Source organism: Mus caroli, unplaced genomic scaffold (genome assembly GCF_978045245.1).
Source record: "Mus caroli unplaced genomic scaffold, Mus_caroli_1 scaffold_9, whole genome shotgun sequence".
Taxonomy (NCBI): domain Eukaryota; kingdom Metazoa; phylum Chordata; class Mammalia; order Rodentia; family Muridae; genus Mus; species Mus caroli.
Genome location: NW_028227264.1, coordinates 121,675,371 through 121,690,401, shown reverse-complemented (window position 1 = coordinate 121,690,401; position 15,031 = coordinate 121,675,371). Strand labels below are relative to the sequence as shown.

Genomic DNA, 15,031 nt, shown 5'->3' with positions numbered 1-15,031 from the left:
TTAAAATATGTAAATTTAAAATTGGTTGTGTATCTAATATACCCCAGATTCAGTAAATAAATAATTCTTTAATAAAAATAAAGAACTCAAGAACTAGATATCAAAAAGTCAAATCATCCAACTTAAAATGGAGAGCAGATGGAGCTTGGGAGTCTTTCAAAAGACTCGGGAGAAGGATTGAGGACCAGAAGAGGACAGGGACTTCTCAGGAAGACCAGATTCAATGAACCTCGACCCTTGAGAACTTGTAGACTGAATCACCAACCAGAGAGCAAGCATGGTCTGGACCTAGGCCCCTGCACATATGCAGCAAATAAGTAGCTTGGCCTTCATGCAGGTCCCCCAACAACTGGAGCACCTTGAGCCTGTTGCTTGGCCGCCTGTGGATCCTGCTCCCCGAAATGGACCTCCTTGTCTTGCCTCAGTGGGAGAGGATATGACTAGTCCCACAGAAACTTGATGTGCAGGGTGTTGGGGGCACAGCAAGAAGGGGGGGGCTTCCCCTTCTCAGAAGAGAAAGAGAAGGTGAAGTGGGCAGAGGAATTGTGTGAGGGGTACTGAGAGGAGAGGAAAGGCTGATACTGGATTGTACAGTAAGTAAATAAATGTAAAAATAATTTAAAAAATGAAGAGCAGACATAAACAGAATCTTAGACGTCAAATGCCTGAGAAACACTTAAAGAAATGCTCAACATCCTTAGCCATCAGGGAAAGGAAAGTCAAAACTACTTCAAAACTCTATCTTACACCTGTCAGAATGGCTAAGATCAATAACACAAGTGTCAGCCCATGCTGGGAAGGATGTGGATCAAGAACACTTTGGTGGGATTGCAAACTTGTATAGCCATTATAGAAATTAATATGGTGGTTTCTTGATCAAGTCCCAGCTATACCATTTCTGGGTACATACCTAAAGAATGCTTCATCCTATCACCGGGCAGTGGTGGCACATGCCTTTAATCCCAGAATGTAGGAGGCAGAGGCAGGTGGATTTCTGACTTCCAGGCCAGCCTGGTCTACAGAGTGAGTTCCAGGACAGCCAGGGCTACACAGAAAAACTCCATCTCAAAAAGCCATTAAAAAAAAATGCTTCATCCTTCCACAAGGACACTTGTCCAATCATGTTCATAGAGGCTTTATTCATAATAGCCAGGAAACGGGAAACAACCTCAAATCCCTCAACTGAAAAATACATAAAGAAAATGTGGTACATTTGTAATATGGAGTATTACTCAGCTGTTAAAAAGAAAAAGCATGAGACTGTGCAGGAGAGCATGCAGGTGGCAGAAGCAACATAGCTTCTGGGAAAGGGTCCCTTTCAGGCCTTCATCTTCAGCCAGAGGCAGAGCTGAGCTCCAGACTTCTGTGCACTTGCCTCCTGAGAGTACTCTGACCACTGAGACTCACAGAGAGTTGAACTCCCTGAAGTACTGACTCCAGAAAATCAAATAACCCTATTAAAAAATAGGGTACAGAACTAAACAAAGAATTCTCAACTGAGGAATACCGAATGGTTGAGAAACACCTGAAAAAAATGTTCAACATCCTTAATCATCAGGGAAATGCAAATCCAAACAACCCTGAGATTCCACCTCACACCAGTCAGAATGGCTAAGATCAAAAATTCAGGTCACAGCAGATGCTGACGAGGATGTGGAGAAAGAAGAACACTCCTCTGTTGTTGGTGGGATTGCAAGCTTGTACAACCACTGTGGAAATCAGTCTGGCGCTTCCTCAGAAAATTGGACATATAGATAAAGAATGTTAATGGTTTTTGACCCAAAATAATTGTTTTGAGTTCCCATGCTTTTGCAATGACTAAAAGATGTGAGTCTACTCTCAAAGCACACTTATCTCTTTTTGTAACTAGAATTTGTTAATAGAACTCATATAAGCTTCAGGGAGTTGGACTTGGATCCACCTGTCACAGGCCAAATGGACTCCAGATAAGTAATCTTGTCAAGTCAGTTAACAGATTAAGGTCCCTGCCTGTTGCCTGTTCCTGAGGGGGAAGCTCCAAATGGTAGATTTTCATTTAAGTTTCTTACCTTTAACTTCCATCCCAGTTTATATCTGTCCTTACAGATTCCTATTCAGTTGACAGGTGCCATGCAAGAATCAGCATCAAACTACAAAACTGCTCTAAAAGCAATCTACATTATACCAGCCCCAGGTAGTCCTACAAAACTAGAGAGCCTGGACTTGTAAGAACTGATATGAGCAAGTAATCCAGCTGACATGATTGCTCCCTGTCTCTTCATCTAGGTCAGGAAACTAGATGGTTCTGATGAAAACCCCATTGCCTGGATCCCCTCTCAGCCTTTGACTAACAGTTAAAGGGCCCTGAAAACGACATCCTAATTTCACCTGAGGAGCAGTTACAGAAGAGAGTATTTGGCCCTTGTCTTCAACAATAGGCTGGGGAAAAAAAAAAAAAAAAAAGCTTAGGATCCTAGAAAACTCCCTCGAAAAAGGACAAATGACTACCTCTAGTGTGTACTGGACTCAAGCTGGCCTCGGGGCTCCCATATTATCAAAAACCCTACCAGTTAAAACCAACTAGATCAAGAACTATCAGCAGGTGGATTCATTAGCTGAAGCAATTTTGCAACCTGAAGAACATTCAAATTGCTCTATGCAGAACAAGAGGTGACTGTGTTACTTTAAAAGAAAATTGTCCTTTCCGTGCAAGGCACCCAAGAATCATTAGGCACGATTGGACTGTACTCTGAGAAAAAGAAAAAATCAAAAACAAAAAACCATACATCCAAGTCAGAAGAGAGGTCCAGCATTTGGTTCCCAAGCTCATGTTAAGGTTCTTCCTGGCTGATGACTTTGCTGTCAGCCATTGCATTCCTCCTGCTGATTCCTTTAATCTGAGAATCATAAATGCCTTAGTTGGCACATCTATCTCATAGATGGCTTCAGATGCAGCTCTTCCTTGTCCCAGGTTGGCACTCCATAGAAGGATGTGGGACATCCCCCACTCTTGACAGACCAGAACCTGTTTCCAGGCTCTTCAGCCCACACTGCTTGAAATCCTTGGCTCCATCCACAAAATGCTCCAGAGCTACCTCAGCAGCCAGAGGGGTGGGACAACAGTAAGCACTGGTGCAGGATTTCCCACACCATCTTCTTCCTAAAGAGAGGCATGTGCTGCTGAGAGAAGGTGATGGGTTGGCCTCTGGAGATGTAATCTGCATATTGACAGGAAAACATGCCACAGTCACTGGTAGTCCCCTGCTGAGGAATCTCCTCTGCTGGCATGCTGTGCTGCTTCCAGTCCAGAGGGTTCAGATCCACATTCCTTCTAGCTCTGCTCTCCTCCTGCAGATAGTGGAAAATCAGCTCAAGGACCTCTGGTCTCTTGTGTCCCATGGAATCCAGGTAGACAATCCTCTTCTCTCTCATGTAGGTCACCACAAGGCTCCAGTGCATATTCAGGTTTACCGGCACCAGGAACAGTTTCCAGAAGATTTCACCTCAACGATGCTGGTCTCTTCTTAATCACTGCTAATTCCTTAGCTCCAGCTAACCAGCATCAATTTCCCAGCAGTTCCTTCCATTCTTAACTCTAGAGCCAGAGCCACATGGCTGAATCTGCCGAGTTCTGTGGCTTACAGGAACTAGAATATGATCTCCTTGTACTATTATATTATCACTAGCTTTATGTTTTCTAAATCCTTCACTGTCTAAGCTTGGCTATCCTGGTTCTTGCTCTGTAGATTGACCTTGAATGCACAGATCAGCATGCTTGTCTCATGGGATTAAAGGTGTGTACCACCATGCCTGGATCTAATTAAGCTGGGTAGAATCTTGCCCCAAGGTCCTACTCCCTTAATCTGTTATCTCCTAGAACACAAGATTTTGCTCCATTTCACTTCCTGGTACCCCTTTAATATTCGAACCATATATTTTATATTTGGCCTTTCTAAGCTTGCTATGCTTGTTCAAACTTCTCTTTGTGAGACTTAACCAGAGAACAAAGTCTCTGCTGGGCTTTTTTGAAACTTCCTTTGTCAATGCAATTAATGCAATTAATCCAAGTCTCTTCACCTTAGACTCAGGCAGACTTTTCAGACAAGGGTAAAAAGTAGCCATATTCTTCACAAAAATACCACAAAAACGGTCTTTATGGCACATACTGAAATTCTTCTTCTTTGAAATGTCTTGGGCCAGGTCAACACAGTTCAAATTACTCCCAGCAACAAAGTCTTCCATATTCCTACTAGGATGACCCATTAAGCCCCATTTAAAGCATTCCACTGAGTTCCAAATCCAAAGTCCAAAAATCCACATTCTTTCAAATAAAAGCATGGTCAGGCCTATCACAGCAGTACCCCACTCCCAGTACCAACTTCTGTATTAGTCAAGGTTTTACTGCTGTGAACAGACAGAATGACCAAGGCAAGTCTTTTAAAAAACAACATTTAATTGGGGCTGGCTTACAGGTTCAGAGGTTCGGTCCATTATTATCAAGGTGGGAGCATGGCAGCATCCAGGCAGGCATGGTGCAGGAGGAGCTGAGAGTTGTATGTCTTCATCCAAAGGCTTCTAGTGGAAGACTGACTTCTAGGCAACTAGGGTGAGGATCTTATGCCCACAACCACAGTGACACACCCATTCCAACCAGGTCAAACCTATTCCAACAAGGCCACACCTTCAGATGGTGCCACTTCCTGGTCCAAGGATATAAAAACCATCACACTACTTATTGTAAAGCCTTGCCCATAACTACATCTGTAGATCCTCCACCACCAAATCCTTCCTGAAGGAATGTGGTGCTTTAAGGGGGTAGTGGTAGGTGGCAAGCTAGCTGGAATAGATTAAATCCATGCTCTGATATGCATCAGATTGTGTCCTGTATGTGTTTTGGGTGATCACTAACATTTCCCTGGCAAGCATTACTAATATCATTTTGTATATGATGGTTGTTTTGGAAGGACTTCACTATCTTAGCTCTGTCTCCAGCCCTTTGTTCACTTTTCTTTGTTGCTGCTGATGTTCCCGAAAAGCAAATAAGAATAATAGGAGGCCTTGAAGCATGGCTGGGTGGTCAGGACACTTGTTTTCTAAGTTTCAGATCTGATCTTGATCCTCAGGCACCCATGTAACAATTCAAGCAAGTCTGAACATGCATGTAACATGCACATTGGAAACAGAGTCAGGCTGCTCTCCAGAGCTGGCTGGGCAGTCGGCCTAGCCAACAAACAAACAAACAAAACAGGCAAGGCTTGAGTCAATCAAGTGGAGATCCGAAGAAGAAACCACGTGATAAGCTCTGGTATGTGTAGGCAAATCTACAGAAGCAATTTGAAACAACCACACAAAAACACACATACACACAGGTAAACATCTCTGCATAACAGAGTTACTTGTGCACATGTGGAAACATGGGTCACACGAACTGACAGTCTCAGGGTTTTTTGTTTGTTTGTTTGTTTGTTTAATTGTTTGTTTCTTTGTGTGTTTGATTGTTTTGTCACAGTGGAATAGGCCCCATCCAAGGATGCTGAGCCATGAATGGATCATAGACTTGGTACACCAAGAAGCCTTAAATTGATTTTGAGCATGAGGAGAGGCCATCTGAGGGGCCTTTCTTGCTATCCCCAAAGCACACCACATGGAAAAGTACTGGCTTTGTTTTCCTAAGCTCAGCTGAGATGGACGTCTTTGTTGTGGCTGTGCTCTCTTGGGGAAGAACCACCTTACCTTCCTCCATACTGCCTGCTATGGCTCAATGCTACTCAATTCCAGCAAATCAGCACCACTAGAGATAGGGAGAGGGCCCCCATCTAAGGAGACAGCTGGAATCTGAGTTATCCTTGCTAGCACATATAGAAGGCTTCTATGCCAGTAAACTCTCAGGAAATCCTGCCTGGGGGTATCTGCCTCTAATTATATCTGAGTCTTATTGAATTATGATCCCCTAGATTGCTGTATTAGTCAGTAGTAACTGTATCAAACCCATAGACATACAAATGTACATACACACATACTAAAACATATATATATATATATATATACACATGGAGATATTGTTTATATTAACATGACTTACAGTGTGTGGTCCAGGAATTCCAAAGATGTCTTCCTAGGAATGGAAGATATATGTGTCCAGTAGTTTTTCAGTCCACCAGTTTGAAAGTCTCAGCTGGTCTTCAGTAAATGCCAGATTCCCAAAGAAGTACTCTCTGGAGGACAGTGGAGGAATGGACCTCTTGTCTACTCAAGAACTAGGAGGCAAAGAACAGAACTTCCTTCTTGCACAGCCTTATATATGCTGTGAGAAGTAGGCATGGCCAAGATAAGACATGGGTAAATGCCACCTGTTTTGATTTATCTCAAAGTTTCATTAACATAGATTAGCCCCACCTTAAAGATAAGGATTAAAAGCAGACTTTTCCACCTCAAATTAAGCCAATATCCTTCACAGGTATTCCCCTTAATATGGGGGTTTTAATTAATTCCAGATACAATCAAGTTGACAACCCAGAATAGCCATCACAGTTGCTATCAAACCTCTTCACATCTGGACAGGGTTTGAAAGACAGTTAGTTCTTGCCATTTTGACCTGTGTTTGCTCTCTTTCTATAACTCACCTGAGTGTGTGTGTGTGTGTGTGTGTGTGTGTGTATGTGTGTATGTGTGTGCCTGTTCCTGTGTGTGTACGTGTGCCTCTGTGTGTTTGTGTGTGTGTGTGTGTTTAAGGTTTTACAGGTTAAAGTCAGAAGAAAACTTCTGTTAGTCTCTTCTGTGTTGGTTGGAGATTGAACTCAGGTGGACAAAGTTTGTGAAATTGGACGGAGATTTCATGTCTAATAAGAATTAGTTTGCCTGGGAGTGCTTTGCCTGAGCATCAGAGGCAGACATCTTGCTTCCAGGACTCTTCCAAAAGTAGTATGCACAGGTGAGAGTGTCGAATACAGAAGCTAACAGCTTCTGGGAAAGGCGGGAGCCACAGAGCTTCTGAGGCAGCCCCCTTTTTGGGCCCCAGACATCCGGCCACTTTCCCAGCAGAGGATAGGTGTCTGCCCGTCCTGAGAGCGCTTTCCCTGAGCATTGGCGGCAGACATCTTGGTTCCGGGAATCCTCTGAGAGTATTCTGCACAGGTGAGAGTGTTGAATACAGAAGCTAACAGCTTCTGGGACAGGCCGAAGCAACACACCTTCGGGGACAGGTCCTGTTTTGGGCCTTCATCTTCGGCCAGGAGGGAGGTCCGAATGCCAGATATCTGTGCACCTTCCCTGTAAGAGGAAAGCTTGCCTGCAGAGAGTACTCTGACCACTGAAACTCAGAGGAGAGAGCTAGTCTCCCAGGTCTGCTGATAGAGGCTAACACAATCACCTGAGGAACAAGCTCTAACCAGAGACAACTAAATCAACTAACTCCAGAGATTGCCAGATGGCAAAAGGTAAACGTAAAAATCTTACTAACAGAAACCAAGACCACTCACCATCACTAGAACTCATCACTCCCACCTCTCCCAGTCCAGGGTACCCCAACACACCTGAAAAGCTAGACCCAGATTTAGAAGCATATCACATGATGATAGTAGAGGACATCAATAAGGACTTTAATAACTCACTTAAAGAAATACAGGAGAACACTGATAAACAGGTAGAAGACCATAAAGAGCAAGCACAAAAATCCCTTAAATAATAGCATGAAAACACAACCAAACAGATGATGGAATTGAATAAAACCATCCAAGACCTAAAAAGGGAAGTAGACACAATAAAGAAAACGCAAAGTGAGGCAATGCTGGAGATAGAAACCCTAGGAAAGAAATCTGGAACCATAGATTTGAGCATCAGCAACAGAATACAAGAGATGGAAGAGAGAATCTCAAGTGCAGAAGATTCCATAGAGAACATTGGCACAACAATCAAAGAAAATACAAAATGCAAAAAGACCCTAACTCAAAACATCCAGAAAATCCAGGGCACAATGAGAAGACCAAACCTACGAATAATAGGAGTAGATGAAAATGAAGATTTTCAACTTAAACGGCCAGCAAATATCTTCAACAAAATTATAGAAGAAAACTTCCCAAACCTAGAGAAAGAGACGCCCACGAACAAACAAGAACCCTACAGAACTCCAAAAAGACTGGACCAGAAAAGAAATTCCCCCCGACACATAATAATAAGAACAACAAATGCACTAAATAAAGATAGAACATTAAAAGCAGTAAGGGAAAAGGGTCAAGTAACACATAAAGGCAAGCCTATCAGAATTACACCATATTTTTAACCAGAGACTATGAAAGCAGGAAGAGCTTGGACAGATGTTATACAGACACTAAGAGAACACAAATATCAACCCAGACTACTATACCCAGCCAAACTTTCAATTACCTTAGATGGAGAAACAAAAAATTCCACGACAGAAACGAATTCACACATTATCTTTCCACGAATCCAGCCCCTCAAAAGATAATAAAAGAAAAAAAACAATACAAGGATGGAAACCACGCCCTAGAAAAAGCAAGAAGGTAATCCCTCAACAAACCTAAAATAAGACAGCCACAAGAACAGAATGCCAACTTTAACAACAAAAATAATAGGAAGCAACAATTACTTTTCCTTAATATCTCTTACTATCAATGGACTCAACTCCCCAATAAAAAGACATAGACTAACAGACTGGCTACACAAACAGGACCCAACATTTTGCTGCTTACAGGAAACCCATCTCAGGGAAAAAGATAGACACTACCTCAGAATGAATGGCTGGAAAACAATTTTCCAAGCAAATAGTCTGAAGAAACAAGATGGAGTAGCCATTCTAATATCAAATAAAATCGACTTCCAACCCAAGGTCATCAAAAAAGACAAGGAGGGGCACTTTATACTGATCAAAGGTAAAATCTTCCAAGAGGTACTCTCAATTCTGAATATCTATGCTCCAAATACAAGGGCAGCCACATTCATTAAAGAAACTTTAGTAAAGCTCAAAGCACACATTGCACCTCACACAATAGTAGTGGGAGACTTCAACACACCACTTTCACCAATGGACAGATCATGGAAATAGAAACTAAACCGGGAAACAGTGAAACTAACAGAAGTTATTAAACAAATGAATCTAACAGATATCTACAGAACATTTTATCCTAAAACAAAAGGATATACCTTCTTCTCGGACCTCATGGTACCTTCTCCAAAACTACCACATAATTGGACACAAAACAAGCCTCAACAGATACAAAAATATTGAAATTGTCCCATGCATCTTATTAGATCACCATGGCCTAAGGCTGATCTTCAATAAGAAAATAAATAATAGAAAGCCAACATTCATGTGTAAACTGAACAATAATCTCCTCAATGATACCTTGGTCAAAGAAGGAATAAGGAAAAAAATTAAGGCCTTTTTGGAGTTTAATGAAATTGAAGCCACAACATACCCAAACTTATGTGACAAAATGAAAGCTTTTCTAAGAGGAAAACTCATAGCCCTGAGTGCCTCCAAAAAGAAACTAGAGAGAGCACACATTAGCAGCGTGACAACTCACCTAAAAGCTCTAGAACAAATGGAAGCAAATTCACCCAAGAGTAGTAGACAACAGGAAATAATCAAATTCAGGGGCGAAATCAACCAAGTGGAAACAAGAAGAACTATTCGAGGAATCAAACAAACGAGGAGCTGGTTCTTTGAGAAAATCAACAAGATAGATAAACCCTTAGCCAGACTCACTAGAGGGCAGAGGGAAAGCATTCTAATTAACAAAATCAGAAATGAAAAGGGTGGAATAATAACAGATCCTGAAGAAATCCAAAACACCATCAGATACTTCTACAAAAGGCTATACTCAACAAAACTGGAAACCTGGATGAAATGGACAAGTTTCTAGACAGATACCAGGTACCACAGTTAAATCAAGATCAGGTTAATGATCTAAACAGTCCTATATCCCCTAAAGCAATAGAAGCAGTCATTAATAGTCTCCCAACCAATAAAGTCCTGGACCAGATGGGTTTAGTGCAGAGTTCTATCAGACCTTCAAAGAAGATCTAATCCCAGTTCTTCACAAACTATTCCACAAAATAGAAACAGAAGGGAATCTACCCAACTCATTCTATGAAGCCACAATTACTCTGATACCTAAACCACAAAAAGACCCAACAAAGATAGAGAACTTCAGACCAATTTCCCTTATGAATATCGATGCAAAAATCCTCAATAAAGTTCTTGCTAACCGAATCCAAGAACACATCAAAGCAATCATCCATCCTGACCAAGTAGGTTTCATCCCAGGAATGCAGGGATGGTTCAATATACAGAAATCCATCAACGTAATCCAGTATATAAACAAACTCAAAGACAAAAACCATGTGATCATCTCCTTGGATGCAGAGAAAACATTTGACAAAATCCAACACCCATTCATGATAAAAGTCTTGGAAAGATCAGGAATTCAAGGCCCATACCTAAACATGATAAAAGCAATCTACAGCAAACCAGTAGCCAACATCAAAGTAAATGGTGAGAGGCTGGAAGCAATCCCACTAAAATCAGGGACTAGACAAGGCTGTCCACTTTGTCCCTACCTATTCAACATTTTACTTGAAGTCCTAGCCAGAGCAATTCGACAACAAAAGGAGATCAAGAGGATACAAATTGGAAAGGAAGAAGTCAAAATATCACTTTTTGCAGATGATATAATAGTATATATAAGTTATCCTAAAAATTCCACCAGAGAAATCCTAAGCCTGATAAACAGCTTCAATGAAGTAGCTGGATATAAAATTAACTCAAAAAAGTCAATGGCCTTCCTATACACAAAGAATAAACAGGCTGAGGAAGAAATTAGAAAAACAGCACACTTCTCAATAGTCACAAATAATATAAAATACCTTGGCGTGTCATTAACTAAGGAAGTGAAAGATCTGTATGATAAGAACATCAAGTCTCTGAAGAAAGAAATTAAAGAAGATCTCAGAAGATGGAAAGCTCTCCCATGCTCATGGATTAGCAAAATCAATATAGTAAAAATGGCTATCTTGCCAAAAGCAATCTACAGATTCAATGCAATCCCCATCTAAATTCCAACTCAATTCTGCAAGAATAAGAAAGGCAATCTGCAAATTCATCTGGAATAACAAAAAACCTAGGATAGCAAAAACTCTTCTCAAAGATAAAAGAACCTCTGGTGGAATCACCATGCCTGACCTAAAGCTGTACTACAGAGCAATTGTGATAAAAACTGCATGGTACTTGTACAGTGACAGACAAGTAGACCAATGCAATAGAATTGAAGACCCAGAAATGAACCCACACATCTATGGCCACTTGATCTATGACAAGGGAACAAAAACCATCCAGTGGAAAAAAGACAGCATTTTCAACAAATGGTGCTGGCACACTGGCAGTTATCATGTAGAAGAATGCGAATTGATCCATCCCTATCTCCTTGTACTAAAGTCAAATCTAAGTAGATCAAGGAACTCCACATAAAACCAGAGACACTGAAACTTATAGAGGAGAAAGTAGGGGAAACCCTCGAAGATATGGCTACAGGGGAAACATTCCTGAATAGAACAGCAATGGCTTGTGCAGTAAGATCTAGAATCAACAAATGGGACCTAATAAAATTGCAAAGCTTCTACAAGGCAAAAGACACCATCAATAAGACAAAAAGGCCACCAACAGATTGGGAAAGGATCTTTACCTACCCTAAATCAGATAGGGGACTAATATCCAATATATATAAAGAACTCAAGAAGGTGGACTCCAGAAAATCAAATAACCCCATTAAAAAATGGGGCTCAGGGCTAAACAAAAATTCTCACCTGAGGAATACTGAATGGCTGAGAAGCACCTGAAAAAATGTTTAACATCCTTAATCATAAGGGAAATTCAAATCAAAACAACCCTGAGATTCCACCTCACACCAGTCAGAATGGCTAAGATCAAAAATTCAGGGGACAGCAGATGCTGGTGAGGATGTGGAGAAAGAGGAACATTCCTCCATTGCTGGTGGGATTGCAAGCTTGTACAACGACTCTGGAAATCAATCTGGCAGTTCCTCAGAATATTGGACATAGTATTACCGGAGGATCCCACAATACCTCTCATGGGCATATATCCAGAAAATGTTCCAACTGGTAAGAAGGACACATGCTCCTCCACTATGTTCATAGCAGCCTTATTTATAATAGCCAGAAGCTGGAAAGGACCGAGATGCCCCTCAGCAGAGGAATGGATACAGAAAATATGGTACATTTACACAATGGAGTACTACTCAGCTATTAAAAAGAATGAATTTATGAAATTCCTAGGCAAATGGATGGACCTGGAGGGCATCATCCTGAGTGAGGTAACCCAATCACAAAGGAACTCACACAATATGTACTCACTGATAAGTGGATATTAGCCCAGAAATTTAGAATACCCAAGATATAAGATACAATTTGCTAAAGGCATGAAACTGGAGAAGAATGAACACCAAAGTGTGGACATTTTGCCACTTCTTAGAATTAGGAACAAAACACCCATGGAAGGAGTTACAGAGACAAAGTTTGGAGCTTAGACGAAATGATGGACCATCTAGAAACCACCATATCCGGGGATCAATCCCATAATCAGCTTCCAAACGCTGACGCCATTGCATACACTACCAAGATTTTGCTAAAAGGACCCAGATATGGCTGTCTCTTGTGAGACTATGCTGGGGCCTGGCAAACACAGAAGTGGATGCTTACAGTCATCTATTGGATGCATCACAGGGCCCCCGATGGAGGAGCTAGAGAAAGTACCCAAGGAGCTGAAGGGATCTGCAATCCTATAGGTGGAACAACAATATGAACTAACCAATGCCCCCACCCCAACCCAGAGCTCGTGTTCCTAGCTGCATATGAATCAGAAGGTGGCCTAGTAGGCTATCAGTGGAAAGAGAGGCCCATTGGTCGTGCAAACTTTATATGCCTGAGTACAAGGGAACAGAAGGGCCAAGAAGTGGGAGTAGGTGGGTAGGGGAGTGGGTGGGGGAGCATGTGGGGGACTTTTGGGTTAGCATTGGAAATGTAATTGAAATAAATACCCAATAAAAAAATGGGGTCTCAAGTGAAAAAAAAATGAATTAGTTTCACCTACAACATCAACAGTCATCTAGACACAGTACTTGTACATCTTTTGACAGACCTGTAGCCCCGACTCTGTAACTTGGTGTAAAAGAAGGTATTAAAGGCGAAAAGTGCAGGGTATCCTTCAGTTTGGTTTCTGGCCATGAGAAGATACATGTAAAAATTGATGACTGTGTCATTGAGCCACTGGGTGTCCCTCAGGATGCGCATGTTTTATTGAGTAATTGCCATCTTGAAGGCATGACACAAGATCTCATCTTTTGGCCCTGGGCCTAGAGCACTACTGATTTCCTTTTGCATGTCTGCTGTGATCAAAGGGCCTCAGTCTATCCCTGTGCTCCAGTCTGCATTTTTGGGAGCTTTTGCTTTGACCATGGGTATTGGCATTGATTGGGCAGAATGCTGTTGCTGCCTCTTTCTGTGGGGATATGAGGTGTTGGAATTCTTCTCAAAGAATTCATATGTGAATAATAAAATACGCAGAATCTGATAAGTACCAATATTTATCCTTACTTTTTCATCTTTACTCCTTGATGATCTAATGCCATTCATCATCATATACATCAGCTTTATTGTATAATAATTGAATCATAGGAAGGTGTATGTTTAGTTAGTAGAAAGGCAGACCTGCTTTGTAAGAGACTCTGTCCTGTCAACCAGAAAGATTGTTATCCCAGAAATACCATTTCTACAAAGACTGAAAGAGAGTGGAAGATTTGATCACAGATACTTGTGTTCGGTTTCTTTCTCTGTTTGTGGTGTGCTGTGTTCTACAGCTTGATCACTGGCCCAGCTGTCCTTCCTGGGTTTGTCTCCATTTATGTTGACAAGGTGGTTCTGGTTTTAGATGGCAGAGAAAATGCAAAGATCTTTCATGCCACCCAGTAGTTTCTTTATGCCCAGAATTTATAGAAAACCCCAATTCTGCGTCTTCTGGTTGCCCTCTTGCTTGGAAATGAGCACTGACAAAAGGACTGGACAATGCAGTTCCTGAAAAGAAATGGAGGTTGTGGACCCGCTTTTCATAATATATGACAGCTCCTGGATGAAAGGTACAGACATTCTCCAGTGGCTTTCAGTATAGCAAACCAAGTACGAGATAAGATACTGCTAAGTTCTAATGTTCTGAACCAGGAAGAGAGTGTGTTGAATGGTGACTACAGAATTTTGGTGATCTACCAAAATTGGTTCTTTGTGGTAAGACTCTGTGAGGTCACTCTAAAACTGTTGCTCTGGAGATTATCTCCTTTGATCTAGAAAATGAATGAAATTTGTGTAGCTTTTCACCCATGACTTTTAGAATACATTCAACAATATCTATGTCCCTATGAACATTGGACAGTGGTTTCATGTCAAACAAGAATTAGTTTCACATACATCATCAACAGCATCTAGGCATTGTACTTGTGTCCTTGAAAACTAAATATTTTAAATGCCTTAGTTAATTAGATCCAGCGAGCCAAATGTCCAAAAGTGAAGCTAAGCTAAGTTGGGTCATTATCTACAGGACAATAAGATACTGTTGCAACCAATTCCAAGGCAACTCCTTCAGCTGTGACTGGAAGATTCTGCAGGATAACCACAACAAGGGGAAGGTGATTTTGGATGTGGAACAGGCAGACCCTTGGTTGTGAGACAAGGTGTTCATACACAGCCTGGAAGACTCCACCAAAGAATGTTCTTAACTCCTCCCCAGAAAGCTGAAATTACACGTCTATACATCTAAGCTGTGGGCTGGATTTATGCAGAAAGGACTTGACAGTCATGGTCCATATTGTAACAGACCAGAAATATAATCTTCTGATGATAATATAGATATCAGAGGTCAAGGAGAAAGGAAACAGCCATCTAAGCAATGCCTCTCCCAAAGGACACCTAGCTAAGTGTTTTCTACAGTTGTTTTGGGCTCATTGGAAGATGTGAGTGTGTTCTGTATGTA

General features: G+C 41.4%; 1 pseudogene; it reads right to left on the bottom strand.

Moving 5' to 3' along the window:
• Window positions 1–3,075: 3,075 nt before the first annotated feature.
• LOC110302765 (sentrin-specific protease 2 pseudogene) lies at window positions 3,076–13,553 on the bottom strand (annotated as a pseudogene).
• Between the last annotated feature and the right edge of the window lie 1,478 nt (window positions 13,554–15,031).